Raw genomic sequence first — 19,839 nt, forward strand, 5'->3', positions numbered from 1 at the left:
TTAAACTGGTCCTAAAATTATTCCCATTACACCACGATCGATCGTAAAAGAAATCTAGGGTTGATGGAATTATAGCAGAGCCCCTAAATTGGGGGGGGGAAATAGATTTGCTAACACGTTTGACAACACTTGGGGACTTGAAAAATGTATGACTATACAGTCACCCTCAAATATCTTCTTACTCTTTCCCAACCAGGGTACCCTCCTGGCCATTATAATTTCCTTGGCCAAATGTTGTTTGCCCCTTACAGATGTATTGGTGTTATTTGTTAGCCAATGGAGAACTTTAATAATTAAATTGCCTACGGATTCTTCTTTGCCAGGGCATAGGCAAGGTACATTGGCCAAAACAAGTACTAGGGGCAGAGCCTCAGGAATAAGCTGAAAAAACTCTCTTTCTGCAGGGATCTTATATAAACTCGGGGGTTAGAACTGATAGTGGATCTTACAAAGGTTGCCACGTTTCCCGATTTTACTGGGCCGCTGATATTTATAGGCCCCTTAGATACAAGGATTTCATCATTCGTGCCAAGGCCTATGCCAACAGTTGAGGATTCAGCCTGTATCTGAAAATCTGGTAAGTTTATGGGCTGATCCGTTAAAGTGGCTGGCTGGCCCTCTATCTCCGGGGAAGGTGGTTCACATTGAACAATATGGGTGTGAGATGAAAGTGTCACCCCATACCGCGTTTCCATACTAATCACTCTTTCTTCTATAGACGATATCCTGACTAAAATAGGATCCAGGATCTGGTCTAATTTATCTTTAAAAGATGCCCACAGCGAATCTATTTGGTCTTCTGGTACAAGCTTAAGAGGTATTTGTTTTGCTACCTTAGACTTAGGTTTCTGTACTCTTGACCCCCTCTGTTGGTTAGCCATACTCTGTGCGACTATTCCTCCAGCCCTGGTAACTCGTCTCTTTTTTTGGGCAGGGGGGGGAAGAAATACTAGGTACAACGTCCTCAAAATCACCTGAAGAGGAAGCTACATGGGGCTGGACAAGATCACTCATGGGGATTACATCGCTATCTATCAAATCCCGAAGTAGACCTGGTGATGTAGGCTGGGAAACATTCTCTTCTTGCGTGTCATGTACCAGAGCGATAGTAGTGAGGCCAGGATCCAGCGAAAGCCTCCTTTCAGTTCTTTCTATTTCGTCATTTAACATGCTGGATACTTTCACCAGATACGAGTCCAAGGTTGCACCACCCCCTCCATTGGCTTTGGAACCATATGTTCTCTTTTTCACCATTTTCCGTTACAAAATGTATATCGTAATCAAGACCATATTTGTGCTTACTTTTTGGGGGGGGGGCCGCCAGCCCAGCCTCTTACAGCCCCGGACGGCCACAGACGGCGCACCCTTTGTCCGGGCTTAGCCCGGCTTGTCCCGCGCGCGTCCTCGCGGGACGAGGGACCGAGCCCAGCTTTAAGCGCCTCCTGGCGCGTTGTTCTGAGGCGTCCTGCCCCTGAGGATCGTGGGAGATGTGGCCCGGCGGAGCCAAGCCCGGCCAGCCGAGTCAGATATCCAAAGGAGCCCCGGTAAGTGCTAAGCAGTGGGTGTGGAGGGCGGAGCCAAGCCCGGCCCCAGGAGAGCAGAGGACAGCAACTTCACGCCACCAAATAGGGAACAGCAGCACGCCGAGGGACTCAGCACCGAGCCCAGCTTTAGGCGCCTCCTGGCGCGTTGTTCTGAGGCGTCCTGCCCCTGAGGATCGTGGGAGATGTGGTCTGGCGGAGCCAAGCCCGGCCAGCCGAGTCAGATATCCAAAGGAGCCCCGGTAAGTGCTAAGCAGCGGGTGTGGAGGGCGGAGCCAAGCCCGGCCCCAGGAGAGCAGGGGACAGCAACTTCACGCCACCAAACAGGGAACAGCAGCACGCCGAGGGACTCAGCACCGAGCCCAGCTTTAAGCGCCTCCTGGCGCGTTGTTCTGAGGCGTCCTGCCCCTGAGGATCGTGGGACATGTGGTCTGGCGGAGCCAAGCCTGGCCAGCCGAGCCAGATATCCAAAGGAGCCCCGGTAAGTGCTAAGCAGCAGGTGTGGAGGGCGGAGCCAAGCCCGGCCCCAGGAGGGCAGGGAATAGCAACTTCACGCCACCAAACAGGGAACAGCAGCATGCCAAGGGACTCAGCACCGAGCCCAGCTTTAAGCGCCTCCTGGCGCGTTGTTCTGAGGCATCCTGCCCCTGAGGATCGTGGGAGATGTGGTCCGGCGGAGCCAAGCCCGGCCAGCCGAGTCAGCTATCCAAAGGAGCCCCGGTAAGTGCTAAGCAGTGGGTGTGGAGGGCGGAGCCAAGCCCGGCCCCAGGAGAGCAGGGGACAGCAACTTCACGCCACCAAACAGGGAACAGCAGCACGCTAGTCAACCCTGCTCAAGGCTTTCTGGACTATCCTCTAACTTCAAAGAGAGGGAACGATTAGCCAACAGGGTAGTGTAAATGCTCAAAGCATAGAATTTTAATTAGCATGTACCAAGCCAAATTTGACACCACAACCATATTCATACCAACCTTTGACTTCATAGCAGAAGTTGCCAGAGCAGTCCAGAGAATACATTTCTCTACCATATCACATTGACCCACTAGATGGGGCACGTGGGGAGGAGGATGAAATCAAATGAAGGAAAAGTGAGCGACATGGAAGTATACTGCTGGGTAGGAACGAGAAACCTTGTTATTCAAATCGCAGGGTAACTATCTCCAAACAAACCTGTGTTAGCCCACCAGCCCAGATCAGCAAAGCAACAGTGAATGTAGATTTCCAAAGAAAGCCCTAGTTAGAGGGAAATGAGTTGCAAACCAATGAGCACCAAATATGCGAAATCATACCATCTCTACTAACGTGGAATAGCATGATACAAGGGCTAGGTGAGTTAGCAGTATATGTGGTGGCGACCATTCCAACATTTGTGTCCCACCACAACTCACCAAGGTAGTTCTGGCATCCGTGTTTAATTAAAACACTTGGTTCACCATTTAGTGCCTAATCGTTTCTCTCTGCAAGATCCTGTAAAATGGGTGTGAGTGACTCTCAAGCTTAAGAGACCTAAAATACACTTCAAAGTTAGAGGACAAAGCAGCATTCTTAGCAGCTGTCTGCAAAAGCATTACACATAGACACTTCATATTGTGACAATTGATTGGAAACACACTTAATAATATGGGGGTGATATAAGGATCATTTTTGAGTGGGGTTGTCTCAGATGTGTAAAATCCCTGCTGCATCCACAAGAGCCAAACACCATCTTAAATCATTGAAAATTGATAAAAACAATTTGGTTTAAAAAATACAAGCACTTGTAAGAGCATTCAGTTCAGTAGTTGAGCAGCATGCACTTGGGCAAACCTGAACTATAAACAATGTTGTGTTTGGTTCAAAAGGCAAAACCAGCAACTAAGGTTGCTTCATCAAGAGCCATGCACATTATAGACAAGATCACAGTTCGGTAATGGTGCATCAGTTGGATCCATACAGGGTTTTGTACGGTGAGTGGTAATTAGAATACAATATTATGGTTCTCCATAAAGACATTTAGGGAGCAAAGAGGCTGGGTGCAACACAGGTCAAAGTGATTTGTAAAGGCAGAGAGTAAGAATACTTACATACTTAAAATACTTACATACTTAGTCAATTTAGACATGGAAAGGTCTTGAGTTTTAGTTGTTAACCACAGTGCAGCCACAGTATGAGGCACGGCACGAGTGAGGGGGTGACCAAAGAACCATATTTTGAGACACTCCAACAAGGTGGCCGGCTTCTGCAACAGGAAGGGAGTTGTCCTAATCATCATTGGTCCACTTTATCCATTTCTCTATATACATGCATATGCTCTTACTATACCGATGGTACCTAATATGAATGGGGGCCTCTACGTTAGGTCCTATTCAATTTCAATTCTTCAGGTACCAGTTTTCTTTACTACGTCCACATTATCAAGTAACAAATTGATGTAGTTTGCCGCAGCTCATCCTATGGAGGAACAAAGTAGGAAGGTAAAAGGAGGATCTGTGACATATCTTGGTTATCAACTACCGAGGAATATAGATATATATTGCTTCTTATCCTCTGGTCCCCTTCCAATCAGAACATCTACAGTTATTGCCCATTGAGGCTTGCAGAGATCCAGGGTGGCTTAGCCAGTGTACCTCTTTGAACACACACATCCACATTCCAATGGAGCCTAGGCAGCCACTGCCATACGCCCTGAGCTACCTACCTTAATATCAAGCACATCAGTCATGTTACTACCTTCAAGTTCATGGAACAACCCCTTTTTCCAACCAAAATGATTTATCCTGTCACCACTTGCTCAGATGACAAATTCAATATTACATACCCAATACAAAATCAATAATCATATATAGGCTTGCAATTCAAAATAAATCGTCTAGCTCCGCATGCTGAACACTGGGCCATCCTCGACCCAACCTCTTCGAGGGCAAGCCTCCATCTTCCTTTGGCACCTGCGGTTGTCAAGTGGAGCTCCTGTTCCTGCTTTTTTCAAGTCCTGAGTGTTCCAAGCCATTGAACCATATCCTGTTAAAGAAATGCTCCTCTCTGACTGAAGGTGAGTCTGAAAGTGTTTATTGACAAAAACAGGAGCAGTCTGTGAATCACAAAATCTCCCACCCAGGGGGTCCCCCTTCAATCCTCAGTGGTAACAAGATTATCGAGTACAGGCATGACTCAAATTTATATTATATAAACCACAAGGGTTTACTATTGGTCACATGGTAAGATTCGCACAGTAAATAAAAGCAGGTGAGCTCAGGAGAACTGGTATGCCCTTCAAGAGTTACAGAAATGTAAATAGTTTTCGACTGAGCAACTTTTTCTCATCTGGTCCTTTTAAATGCCAATATGCTGGCCACTTCAAATTCAGAAATTGGCACATTGTAAGGGCAATGGTAGTATGAGTAAGAAAACATGTCTGAAGCAGGTTCCGGCTGTGCTAAAAGACAAAACACTTTTCAAATATTTCACCGGTGCCTTACTGGATCACCTTTGATCCAATGGCAATTTGCTCTCCATGGCATCGCCCTTATCTGTTTTGCCGCAAGCAATCAAGGGATCGTAGGAATCCTTTAGTTCTCCTTGTATTTCAGAACCAGTCCTGAAGGCTGATCTCGCAGTTCAAAGCTGTCTCTATGATCTCCGAGAGCCACGTCCCTCTGAGCTGGGATGGGGGCGGGACGTTGCGCTTGTTATACGTAGTCGCAAGGGCCTGAGCAAAACCTTTTTGCCAGCTGCCCTCCTTTCGAGCGAGAGGGCACAGTACAAGTACCTTTGCGTGTTGCTTCTCAACCCTGGTAGTCCGTTGCAGCCATGAGGACCTTGCACAAAATGCTCCTGCTTTTGCTGCTGGCCTTCTCTGTCTCCGTGGTGAAAGGTCCAAGTTTCTTAGTTGCAGCACAAGATACTACAGAGGACAAAGAAGCAGTTGAAGATTCTGTTGTTGAAGATGAGGATGATGAAGTGGAAGAAGATTATTCCACAGACTTGGTAGAAGAAAAAGAAGAGGAGGAAGACTTAACATCAGGAGAACCAAAAGCCTCCCCAAATGCTGACACAACCATCTTGTTTGTGAAAGGAGAAGATTTCCCTGCTAACAACATTGTGAAGTTTCTTGTTGGTTTCACCAATAAGGGTACTGAGGAATTTGCCATTGAGTCTCTTGATGCCTCTTTTCGATATCTTCAAGATTACCAATTTTATATCCAGAACTTCACTGCTCTTCCTTTGAACACCGTGGTTCCGCCTCAGAGACAGGCCGCGTTTGAGTACTCCTTCATCCCTGCTGAGCCTATGGGGGTCATCCCTTTGGCCTTGTAATCAACTTGAACTATAAAGATGAAAATGGAAATGTGTTCCAGGAAGCAGTCTTCAATCAAACTGTGACAATCATTGAGAGGGAGGATGGACTGGATGGTGAAATTATCTTTTTGTACGTTTTCCTTGGAGGTCTTGGTTTACTTCTTGTTGTCGGCTTGCACCAGCTTATGGAGTCAAGGAAGAGAAAGAGACCAGTTCAGAAAGTTGAGATGGCGACAACTAGCCAGAATGATGTGAACATGAGCTGGATTCCCCAAGAAACTTTGAATCAAATTAACAAAGCGTCACTAAGGAGGTCACCCCGTCACCCCGTAGGAATCAGTCAGCCTGTAATGCTCAGATTACTCCCTTACAAATGCATAGATATTCTACCACAACTGACAATTTGATGAACTTAGGAGCTCAGCTACTTACATGAGGGGGTCAGGTGCATGCGTAGGATTTATTGCACGTGCAGAGCACCCTTGTGTCCTTGTGCTTGTCAGCCATATGGAATATAATTTTCGACTTATCCATATTCTCCTAGGTTGCATTAGTGTGAAGGAAGACATTCAAGCACCTCCAAGGAAGAGCAGTCCCTAACAGATATATCTTGCATGCAAAGATAAAGGTGCGCTCTCTACCGCTCAGCCCAGTCAATGGTTCCTTACCTCCAGTGCTTCAGCCACAAAACCCCTGTTGCAGCCACTAGATGACCACGCCATATCCCATGAGACCCATCTGTCAAGGGTTCTGGAGCAAAGGCAGATTACTTTATGGAGCTATTGCAAGCCATCCTTCACCAGTATCTGTCCGAGCGTCCACATGGTGAGTTAGCTCACCAAGCAGCTATACTCTCAATGCGGAGAGGCTTGGGCCAACCAGCTCACTCGATATGGCAGAATGAGAGTGTGCGTGGCCTCTGGGCCACCAAAGCCCCTGTTACTGCCTGGCCTCTGAAGCCATACAACACTAGACCAGCCTCCTCTAGACCTCAGGATCGCTCCAGCAGTAATTCAATACCACTGAGTCTTTCTTGGTTCTTTCTACGCCAGCCCCAGCACTCGAGGGAGGCTATGGGAAGTTGGTAGGATGTCATACAATGCTATTTGCCCTCAGATCGTGGGCACGACAATTATGCAGATATATTGGTCAACTGCCAGCCATGCCCTTACAGATATTAGCTTTTACACAGTGGATCCATATGTCAAGTTTTACAAAGCCGACAAGCTCTGACTTCTCACAGCAGAGCTACCACACAAGACTTTGGCCTTAAATAACAGAGTTATTAGAGAATTCTGTAGATCCTCAGCATCAGACTGAATATCCGCAATGAACTCAACCCTAGTCACTGGAAGTTAAGTCTAGCCCTGGCTGTCCACTTTTCACCCAGCTCATTCTCTGATACAACCTTTTATAGACCTGCCACAATTGAAAACATAAGGGTGAAATAAAATTTGGACGTGGTCAAGCTATCAAGTAGTTTCTCAGCAGACACTGGAACAGTTCTCATTTACCACTTTTAGATCTTGTGGAAATTCATCTCATCTCACATCTCCACAAAATCAAATATTTTTTGGCCCCCGACAGATATGTTTGGAAAAGTGCACCCAGACTCCCAAATCCCCTTTAGAAAAGCCCGGCCATGCCATTCTAATGGAAATTAATGTCAGGTAAAGTATGCACTGACTGTAAATCTTCTCCTAAAAAACATTCTTATAGTTTTAGAAGGGAGATCTGACATGTTTGGACTATGGAGAGAGAAACATTTTAATGCTGGTTAAATACAAGTTATTTAAAGCTTCCAGAGCAACAGAGTACTTTATTTGTTAAGGGTCCTTCATTTGCTCCCAAATGAAAGCAGGGGCGAGATGTATTAACTTGCAGCTTTTCTATCCTTAAAATTCTCTCACCTCTTTGAAATGACCTGTAGGTGGCGCTGATGGGAGCCATGTGGTTGGCAGTGTATTATTACTGAATCATCCATCCATGCTGGGCTCACAGAGAAACTCAGTGAAAGCTGCACGTGGGTGAAAAAGAAAGTTGGAATAAAAGAAAACACTTGAGGAAGCCACAGCACAGGCGGCCATATCACGTATGTCCGTGTTGGGCAACCTTGAAACTGTGCTTCACCGGCCTTGAACCAACATTCGCACCAACTGACTGAACAAAATACTGTTTTTCACTATTCATATGTAGCAAAGTTTTTTTATCGCTAGTCGTAAATGCCAAGGAAAAACTGCTCAGCCCACACACATGTACACCCCTTGCAAATATGATCAGCACCACTGCAGTTTGTAATCTGACTCAGTTGTAGTTTTAACTAGTGGAGTGTGTAAATGCCAAATACTTTTTTGCAACATTTTAACAAAATGTATGGAAATGTCATGAAATTACACGAAATTAAGCTTTTACTGTGAAATGCAGTTATCGGTAATTTGCATAGCTCTTTTAAGCAAGGATATATTTGCGGGGGGGAAAACTCATATCAACATATGACTAGTTTGTGGAAAAAATTGTCTCTTTACAGGACATGTTCTGTGCAAGCCAGACACCTACAAGTAACAACTGCACAAATCTGAAGAGATTTCCTTAAATTGGTGATAATGTTAATGACTGCAGTACCTGTGAAAGAAAAGGAAATTGGAATTAATGCCGTAGTTTAAATTCGAAATACTGAATGCACGCCCTTATGTTGGTATGATTTTAAGGCCACGAAAGAACTGCGAAGACTTTAAAAATTGAGAGGTCACGTTGGTAATCAGAGACTAAGCTCACCTGTGATCACAGTTAATCACAAGCCAAAACGCATCGGGGTAAAGGACTGAAAGCGCGCTGCCGCAATATGTATATTGAATCAAGTGCCCAGCAATCCTGAAAAGTCTGTTGTGAGGTGATTCTTCTGAATAAGTGCTTTGTGGTATATGTATGGGGTGCTCTGTCCCCGCATCGCCAAGGCCGCCCTGCTGTGGTCTGGGCTCCTTTTTCATAAATAAATAAATATATATATATATTCCATATGAAGCTGCTCGCTTATTGAAAACACAGCACACAACGTTGTAACTTCACCTCTTTTATTGGCAGGCAGCAGCAGACTTGAACGAGCCCACACCACAAGGTTCCTTTGCCATTCTCACCAAATGCTTCCCTGGCATTCGGGGGAAGAGCGACAGCGTGCATATTTTTCAGGTGTTTTAAAGTGCTTAGTCCCCGCCCCATTGGTCGTGAGTTCGCTGCGCATTCTGGTTGTTGCACTTCAATAGTTATTTCAGATCCTTAGTGGATGCCGCTTTGCCTTCTCCTCGGCTTGTGCACCGTCACTCTTCCCCCGAATGCCAAGCCAATGATTAAGGGAAGCATTTCCGAAACGCGTATGGTGAGAATGGCAAAGGAACCTCGTGGTGTGGGCTCGTTTAAGTCTGCTGCTGCCTGCCAATAAAAGAGGTAAAGTTACAACGTTGTGTGCGGTGTTTTTCAATAAGCGAGCAGCTTCATATGGAATATATATATATATATATTCACTTAAAAAACCATAGGTTTCACACATGTTATAGTTAGGTGGATATTTCACTCGTAAAAAACCAATGAAATTCCCTCGTTATAGTTAGTTGAGATAACTATAACTCGCGCGCCCGCAATCCTCTGCTCATGACGTCACATATTACATCACTCATGACATGGTCAGTGGCATCACTCATGACAGCACTGATGACATCATCCTTGTGGTAGAGTGGCGGTGGCGCGAGTTATAGTTATTCAACTAACTATTACGGGGGAATTTCATTGTTTTTTTACGAGTGAAATATCCACCTAACTATAACATGTGTGAAACCTATGGTTTTTTAAGTGAATTTGCAAGGTTTTTTAAATGCTAATTCCTAACTATAACGTGTGTGAAACCTATGGTTTTTTCAGTGAATTTGTACGTTTTTTTAAATGCTAAGTTATGTATGTATTATAATTTTTTTTATATATTTATTTTTCAATAAACTACGTATTCATTTTTTTTTCTTTTTTCCTTTTATGCTTTTTCACCGTGTGCGCACGGTGCGGGCACCCCCGCGATTTAAAAAAAAAAAAAAAAAAATTAAATGTTTTTTTCTGCCTTCGGGGTCCTTCAGGGACCCCCTGACCAAGGCTAGGGGGTCAGGAACTCTCTACCCTTCCCCTTTTTCACGTTCGCCACCTTCCTTTTCCACTCTCGCACTGAAAACAAACAAAATGGCGGCCGACACTTCCTGATTTCGACCGATTCGAACGTTGACTGACATGTAACAACCAATCAGAATTACGCTCGCGCACGTTAGGGTGCGTGCACGGTGCGCGCACGGTGCACGGCTATAGATATGTATGTGCTTTTAACTGCATTTTTCTCAGGAACTACTGAACAGATTGACTCCATATACGCATATTCCACTTTGGGAACCGTGTGAAGAGGTGGTCCAGTCAGTGAACGATCCCAAATTATTTAAGAAGTTACTACCATTCCAGATGACATTACGGGTTGACGATTTATACACCCCCTTTACATCTTACGGACCGCTTATGATTAGTACAAGAGAATTTCAGTCTCGCTATGGAGGCATTCCCACGTAGGAATATGATGGGATAACTGCGAAATTGATGTGGTTCCAGGAGATTTTCCCTTGTATACCCTAGTCCTGATGAGGCCCGCAAGCGAGTTGGGCTGAAACGCGTCGACTATTTTGAATACAAAGAGCCCCGGAGGAATTTGAATTATTGTCTAACTGAGATATATGTAGTAGTAAGTAATCATGTTTAGAGGTGTAAACTTCAATACCTCTCAGTACTGCGTAATGGGGCGACTTTGACCAATGGAATGTTCACGATAGAAGTGTCTACATCCATTATTTACTTTAGGGGAATAAGGATTAGAACAAAATTGCTTTGAAGTTTCTTTATGCTTTTTTCTTGTTTTTGAGCAATGTTTCTATGTTCATCTATCGAATTATGTGTTTGTGAATCTTTATCCAAACATTGATAAAGGAGATTTATCAAATGACACTGTGTCCAGACAATGATATTAATACCAGACGATTTATTCAAATGCTTAATTAACTTACCGTGAAGGATAATTTGTGGTTTCCTTCATTTTGTGAAAGAAATATTATTTGATTTGTTCCTTCGCATCATCTTGTTCTTTGTTATATTTGCCGTACCCAGATGCGTTTGGAATATTGGGTCCCCCCTTTCTATACATGACATGGTGGTGGTCCATATATGCAAAAGGCACATCCCTGACCTGAGGACCACCTCTCTGCCAAATTTCAAGTAATTCTGTTCAGCCGTTCGGGCTGTACCTTCGACTAAAGGTCCTATGGGAAAATGCATGGGGAAAACGTGTTTTGGGACCCCCCTTTTTTCTCGGCCCCCGCTTGACGAATCCCCCCGAGACTTTCATGGTAGGAGTCGAGCGGAGTGCCCCATTAGTTTTGAAAATTTCGCGAAGATTCGTCAACCGGCGGCAAAGTTATTCAAAATAGAATTTTGAGATTTCCTATGGAAACACGGCCCCAACTATAACTATCTACTGGCGTCCGCCAGTAGATAATATATATATATATTTGGAATTTTAGTGAAAACACATTTCAACTGAGAAAAAATAATTTTAGAACATTTTGCACCACAAGAAGTGATCGTTGATTCATATTAGACTTCCCATTATTGAAAACAGGAAGCGCAGATTTCTTTCCTGCGGTTTCGTAGGAAGGGAACCGGGAGCCAGAAAAGAGGAAGCAGAGCTCCTGGACTGTATCGGCACCTGTGCTGGTGGAAGTCATAAACAGGATTGATTTTGTGTAAACCGTGTTTGCGAAGTTCAGTGATTCTCCAGGGAGGGTGTCATTCAGAGATGACTGTACGAGGTCCATGTCTTTTATGGAGTGTTTATTCGAAAGGAATGTTGTATGCTTTCCAGGATAGCACTTTGTGAGGGCATGGAATTAACTTTAACTACAGATGTGTTGATGTGACTGTCAGGGGAGTGTTGACGTAGGTTGATGAGTGTGAGCCTGATGGTTTCTGCATTACATCCATTCTGGAGAAGTTTCTCCAGGCAGTGGCGTAGTGAGGGTAGCATGGCCCTAATGCAAGCAAGGTAAATACACGCCATCTGATGGTTTTATTGCAAAAAAGGCTACAAGTGGAGGGCTGGGGCCCACTCAGTGTCCTGGGCTCCAGTGTCACTGCAGCTTCTGTGCTGTTGACAGCTATGTTCCTGTCTTCAGGGGAGAGTATAGGAAGACAAGGCAAATTCGATTTGTGTACTTATTACAATGAAAAGGAGGTTTTCTTTTCTTCAGTCTCCTGGTAATTTATCCAATATTTATTTAACAGGTTTCTGACCAAATATTACATTATTATAGTGTTAAATGGCTGTTTACTCGGTTATAAATGTTCAAATTGTGGGCAAGGAACCTATAACATGAAAGTGTGCATTTAATGATCAGTATAGGCCTTCACAGAAGAGCGTCAACAATATTATAACTTTCCCACTCAGAGCAGAGTGATACAAGAAATAACAGAAAAAGAACCATAATGTGAATGGGCTAAATAATAGATTAAAGACCCAGGGAATGCTAGTCTGGTCTAGTTCTTTACAGTCAGATATAATAATGTTACATGAGACGCGTTTGACATATCAGGATGGACAACCTCGGCTTCTCTCTTTGATTCAGTATGCATTTTTTGCTTCAGCGCATGCATCGATCAGGGGGGTGGCTATATTGATAATGAGGTCAGTTCAATCAGAAGTTTTGAAAGTAGTTTGAGATCCAATGGCTAGGTGGAGTTTTGTTAAATTACAAATTAATAGGTACATTTATAATTTGGTAAGTTACTATGGCACCATTGAAGATTCACTGGCAGCCTTAGAGGAATTACATTCACTTTTTCGAAATGAAACAGGCTATATTATAATGGGTGGGGATTTTAATTTAATTAAAAATTTAGCAATGGATACAACACGCCTGAATAAGCTACAAACAAACCTAAATCTGTAGAGCCTTGCAAATTTTAATTCAAGATTTTGCCCTTACAGATCCCTGTCAGTCACCGAACAATGCCTTACGAGACTATACATGCTATTTTAAACACTATCGTACAGCATCCCGCATAGATTGCTTCCTGACATTATAAATTTTAGCAAGTGAGGGGGCCATGATTGTTAATAACATATTTTCAGACCATGCATTGATCAGTCTATTTATTCCATTGGACCCATCTGGTTCTTCGAGAGCCAGATGTAGCTTTAATAAGGTATTATTATTAGAAGATTGTTGAGTTGAACGGGCGACAAGTAATCTGGAGGAATTTTTAAAGTTTAATATGATTCAGCTTCAGACTTTGCAGTAGGGGAAGCACTTAAAGCATTTTTTAGGGGACTAGCAATTGCATTTTCTGCCGCTACTAGACAGAAGGAGAAAATGCAACGGGATATTTTGAGTAAAGCGGTAGATAAGGCCATTGTGGCATACACCACCTCTCAATCCGAAAGGACGATGGAACTAATGAAAGTAGCTAAGCAGAAGCTACGTGAATTCTTCTTTGCAAAGGAAACTCTGACACATTCTTCATACCTACAGCAAAGGTATGAAGAAAGTGAATTTGTGGGTAGGTTTCTGGATTGGTCTGCAAAAGCTAGAAATAATTGCAATTGTATCAGAAGAATAAAAGATTCTATGCAGAATATTAAAACCCTCCCCTCAGAAGAAGCCCAGATTTTTTATCAACATTATGTTAAAATTTATACCGGGGGATAGAAAGCTCACAGGAGATAATAGAACGATGGCTGGTGGATGTTTAAGTCCCAACCCTATCAGAAGCACCGGCGGATTCAATTAAATCGGCCATAACTTTATTGGAGGAACAACAAACTATTAAATCCCTTCCCAATGGCAAAGCTTGTGGTCGAGAAGGTTAGCTGGCCGAATTTTATAAAACATTTTCTCAACAGTTAGCACCTTTTTTCAAGTTTGTTTATTTAATCTGATTTTGCAAAGATGTAGTGTCCCCAGTTCATTCTCAGAGTCCATAATAATCAGCATTTTAAACAAGCATTTGCAATGCAATAGGTCTCGCATTTGCAAAAGTTTCAGCTATTGTCATTGTTCATGACAATGCCTCTTTTTTAATCTATTTTATAAAACAAACACATAAATAAATGGCATCATTTACAATGCCAATAGCTAGTGTTGCATTATTAGCCATACCAACTGCTCACACTTTTATAATGCGAGACCTATTGCATTGCAAATGCTTGTTTTATGTGGTGACGAGATTACAATTTTACAGAGATTTAGATGTCTAGGTAGAATATTTATTCTATGTTTTTAATTCCTTCAAGCCCAGATGAAGATCCTAGAAAAACAGTTTGAGGAACAAAATACCGGTCAGTAAGATATTTAAAAAAAAAAAATCTTTGTAGGACTATATGTAAAAAAAAAATCAAAAAAGAATACATCAAAGACGGCTAAAATCGCAGAACATTAACATTTGTTATAAACTTTTACAACTTAAATTTGGAAGCTTTGGGAAACACTAAGATGATGTACACGGAGTGGTGTGTTGATAGACTATTATATTCGTTTGGATATGGACGCACTCTAGTATCCCCAACTATCACAACAATCAAAAAGCTAAATTTACAAAAGGAACTCTTCATTTTGAAGGACTATAAAGTGACACCCTATGAAATTTCCATCGGCATCTCTGGGTTTGTATCCTGGGCGTAAAACAACATTGTATACAACCAAACTCTACAACAGGAAGAAAAAACTCGAGGAAATTCTATTTTGGCAGCAGGAATTATGGTGGCCTCCAGCTGGTCTTTGCTACCTTATTGTTAACTAATGGGCAGAGAGGGTGTAGTGTCCGTGTAAGGAGTGTGAAGGCAATGGTAAAATGATCCACGACAACCGGCTGGCAGGTCAGATATTTGATTGTGCAGTCAGTGTAAGAATATTCATCAAGACCTATACACATAAAACGAACTTGTGCACGTACATGGCACCTTGATGAATCACAACCACTTGAACTGTGTTGTTCCAGGTGTAAAAGCAACTGAAACCAGTAAAAGCTTTGTAAATTAGCCCCACTGTAACCATCGATTTGCCCGTCTCTCCCTTGCTCATTGCTCTTACCGCTAACTTTCCAATAATGGTCATCAATAACAAAAGAGGAGTATATAATTGAATGACACAACACAGATAACTGCACGCTATATATTTCACTACTCACGCATATAAGAGACACCGGCATGGGAATAGGTATTTACGTTAGCGGTTATGTACACAAAAGTGAGAAGGAAACCAAAGAAAAATTGATACATTTGGAAGACTCATACCTCATGCTGTAGGCTCCAGCTCCCAACTCTTGGCCAATCCCGGAGAGGCTGGCATTGAAGTCCTGTACCAATCCTGACTCGATGACTTCATCTGCAAGCGGTAGTTTGAGAGCCCAGGCCATTTTAATTCACTAGTTAGGTCCAGCAGCCCCAAAAGTAAACCCCTACAAAAAAGCCTTTCTGATAATTAGAGATTGTTTACGTAGACTATCCTTTTGATAACAGTCCGGAAAAAAACCATACTGCAAAGTGAACAAGCAAAACAGAAAGCAGCTCCACATCCAGGCCGGGGAGGAGACCTGGGAGGCCGAGGGCTGCCCGCGCATGCGCAGTACCTGTCACTTTCCCGTGCCCAGTGGCAGCGCGTGCAGCCGGTGCAGACAGCGCCTGTTCCCTTCCTGGGCTCCCGTGGTGAAGAGGGAGCCCCGGCGCCAGAGAGGAAGTGTGGGAGCTGAAGTCCCGGGTCCCAGTAGGGGACCCGGGTGAAGAGCGGCAGATAGCTGTTTGGGGCTCCCATGCCTAAGGAGAGAGCCCTGCTTCGTGCTGGCAGTAGTGGAGCTGGAGTGCTCTGGAAGCGCCGCAGCCAGCCGCCGTTCAGGAGGATCCCCCCCGCAGACAGGGTGAGTGGGGGATTCTCCATTTGTCCAGTGGTTGTGCCGATGAAGGCACAGTGTCAATGTTTGTTTCCTGAGCGGACCCGCCGTTGCGGGCTGCTCCAACGAAAGGGTGAGTTTAAAAAAAAAAAAAAGAAAGTGAAACTGCATGCTGGCTTGCGAGGGAAGGGGGACAGGAGATGTGCACGCCGCGTGGCTGTAAGCGCGTACACAGGCTCCAATCCGCCAAAAGCCTGCGCGTGCCCATCTCCTGTCCCACTTCCGAGGCAAGTCAGCAACAATAGATCTCGCTGCATTCGCCAGGCGAGACCTAAGAAGGAGGAGCCGGAACTTGATCCAAACTCGTACTGCCCCATTTTTTCTCCTTAATACCGATTATAAGCTGTTTACCAAAATTATGGCCAAAAGGGTTGCAGCTGTAGCACAAAATATTGTTCTTAGAGATCAGTATGACTTTCTCCCGTGGAGATTGATAACGTCAAACACAAATTTTTTAATACAAGCTATAGATAATTTTTCTGTGGAGAAAATTAAAGCCACTGCCATTATGCTAGATGCTGAGAAAGCATTGGATTTGGGGGAGTGGGGAATACTTTTTGCAATACTTCACAAATTTGCTTTTCCCACTAGTCTTGTGTTGATGTTACGAACATTATAATCAGGGTCTAAGGCATCTATAATGATTAATAATATTTTAGCGGGATACTTAAATATTAGTCGTGGTGCTTATCAGGGATGTCCGATGCCACCATATTGTTTGCGCTATTTGTAGAACCTTTGGCATGTGCTCTTCGTTTGGATCAATCTATTAAACCACCTTTTTGAGCTGCGACAAAACTTAAGCTACTTGCGGACGATATGGTTTTATATTTAAAGGCAGATAAAGATAACGTTCAGCTTGCTTTTAGTAAGATTTCTGAGTTCACTGCCATAGGAGGCTATAAAATTAATCAAGTAATATCTGAAGCTTTAATTTTTAATAGCTCTGCCGAGATATTACCAATTGTTAATTGTTATTCAATCGTCTTTTTCAGCTACACGTCTGATTAGCTATCTTGGGATTAAGGTAACAAAAAATTATAGTGATTTATATGCGCTAAATTATGCTCCTTTATTAATGAAAGTTTGTGCATTACTTAATCGTTGGAAAAAACTTTCTTTTATATCATCATTGGTCACATCCTGCTTATAAAAATGAATTTATTACCGCTATTTCTGTTTGCTTTTTCAAATGTACCAATTAAGTTAACAAAGGCTTTTTTCGGAGCCTTAGAAGGCGAAATTCAGTCTTTTATATGGAAGTCAAAGCGACCTAGGGCCAAGCTGTCAGTACTTTCTTTATCACTAGAGGAGGGAGGGATAGCCATTCCTTCACTGAGAACTTGTATTCAGGCCACTCTTATAAGTTGGCTGACCTTAGCTTAAAAACATATAGCTGTTGGAGATAATTAATATCTACATATTATGTAAAAACAGCAAAAATAGATCCGGCTTCCTTTTTTACAATTCCAAAACTACCGAAACGCATGTGTTATATGACACCTCAAATAGTGGTAGAACACACCAATTATATTTGACGAGAAAATAGGATTCCATATTATCACCCTCAGATGAAGTTAGAGGCATGTGTTGGTTTAGGTTTGAGTATTTACCCAACTAACACGTTGGGTAAATATTGGATTTCGTATATAGGTCATTTGTTTCACAATAATGGCTTTATCTCGTGGCAAATACTTATTCGCGAACATAGATCATTGAGTCCAACAATCTTTTTTTAGCTATACTGAAATTAAACATGTCGGTTCATGTAATTCGGTTGAGCCGAATGGTATGGCTGAGAAAATAAAACAAGCTTTTTTTGTTGCATGGCTCAGGGGAATCGGCAACTGGTACAAACTTCTGCATCAACATTCAGGATTTAAATTTGTATTGAAGCACATTAACAGCATAAGTAATACTTCAGGTTGTAGTATAATTAAAAAAGCTATCCGAGTAGCCAATTTTAAGCGTTTGAGCGTCTATTGTAAATGGATGCTCTAGTATACCCCTGCAAAAATGTAAAAAATGTACCACACTACCAATCCCTCTTGCTTTAGATGCAGAGCTCAGCCCGGCGATTGACTTCATATGATATTCACCTGTCCTAAATTGAATGAGTTCTGGACAGGGATCTTTTCCGAAATAAGCAAATGGGCTGAAAGAATGATTCCACTGGATCGGATGGGAGCCCTTTCTGGCGTCCTTTCAAGTGCTCATAATTTGACTACTAAATTACATCAGCTTTGTTTTATAGCATCTTTGGTGCCAAATCATTGATTTTGGCAAATTGGAAGTCAATTATAATACCAACCATGACTCATTGGTGTAAAAAGATGGATAAAGTGTATCGCCATGAGTCTCTCTATGCGAATAGAGAGTAGTTCTTTTTAACAAAATTTGGTCTAGTTGGCAGAGGGCGTCCGGTTTAGAGTAAAGAAGCTATGAGTTAAGTGCTGCTGTGTGTAATATTTTAATAATCTAATAGTTCAGTTTTTATAATGTGGCCAAAGATATATATGGAGACATCTTATGTATAATCATAAATAATTATCTGACATTTGGCACCGCTTTATTACTAAGTACTTTATCATGACTTATTAATTGCTTCATGTTCCAATTAAGTTTATTAATTAATATGTATTAGGTATAATATATATATATATATATATATCCACTTCGTTTACCCACACAGGTTTCCTCGCGCACTCCCAGAAGGACAAACAGCTTCACCAATGATCGTTTTTTATAATTCCTTTACTTTCAGCATGCCAGATACAAAAAGACAAACTCTACGCGTTTCAGTCTCAGCAGAGACCTTGCTCACGAGTCTAGCGGTTGCTCAAAGGTAGTCAGGATTTTTAAACATACAAACAAATCAATTAGTGACATCACTTCCTGAGACAGTGCTGCTTGGCATTCTGGTCATTGTAGTGCCCAATACATTTTCTGACAAAACCCGACATTTTCCAATCCAAATAAAGTTCGTTTTCAACAAAAATAGGAATGAAAAACCCATTCCGTAGGCCTATGCACCTTTCTGTACATTTCAGGTCATTAAAACCATGCAATGTTATGATAACTATGATAGACATTTATATAGCTTAGTCTACGGTAATGTTGACAAGGTCTGGTCACCATTTGATTATTCACTTTCTACTAAACATAGTAGTAAACCACAGATTTCTATTAAAGTGAGTCATAATGTTACACCCTGGTGATCTTATATTAAGGATTGGAACTGTTGATTTTGAACATAAATCAAGCCCTCTAGTGGGCAGTATTCTACAACTTGTGATATGAAGGCACTGTCTCTCATCGTGAAAAAGGAACAAAAAAATGTGAGACATACATTAATGTAATAAACCTAAAAGTGTAAAAATGTAGGGGGCCAATGTCAGTGTCCTTGGTCAATTCTGACCCTTTCCTTGATAATTTTGGATGGCATAATTAAAGATGGTAATGAAGTTCCTCATCCTGATTTAAACCAAAAGGAGTCAGAGTCCTGAAATTCAAAATGTGTTTAGATTCTTTTTGCCGAAGGGTTTTCTCTCGGTCTCCTCCCCGTGGATGTATTCCTACGGATTCCACTGCATAGAATTTCAAGTCCTTCCATCTTCCTCCATGCTCCTTCTCCATGTGCTTTGCGACAGCATTGCTCCTGTCAGTGTTGACAGTGGCACGAACATGTTCCAAGATACGTTTTTTCAGTTCGCACTTGGTGCTTCCAACGTACTTTAGGGGGCAGGGACATTCGATGATGTATATGACGAATTGGCTTTTGCAATTGATTAGTTGTTGAATTCTCCATTTGCGTTTATTAGCCATCACCAACTCCTTGGTATTCTGAGCAATGGGGCATACCTTACAGCTCGTACATTTATAGAATCCTTTAGGTTTTAACCAGGTTTCTTTTTTGTTCTGTTGTTTGAAGTGGCTGTGGATCAATTGATCCCTAAGGTTTCTGGTTCGTCTGTAGGTAATGTTGGGATGATCACCTACAATTGATGAC

At 42.5% G+C, this 19,839-nt stretch overlaps 1 protein-coding gene and 1 pseudogene across 4 annotated transcripts in view; both read left to right on the top strand.

The window, feature by feature from the left end:
• PALD1 (phosphatase domain containing paladin 1) overlaps nucleotides 1-19,839 on the top strand; it is a 958,342-nt gene that overhangs the window by 535,427 nt on the left and 403,076 nt on the right. The window lies entirely within an intron of this gene.
• Nucleotides 5,223-6,223, top strand: LOC146867239 (translocon-associated protein subunit alpha pseudogene; annotated as a pseudogene).

The sequence above is a fragment of the Triturus cristatus genome, chromosome 1_2, assembly GCF_964204655.1.
Source record: "Triturus cristatus chromosome 1_2, aTriCri1.1, whole genome shotgun sequence".
In the NCBI taxonomy this organism is placed as follows: Eukaryota; Metazoa; Chordata; class Amphibia; order Caudata; family Salamandridae; genus Triturus; species Triturus cristatus.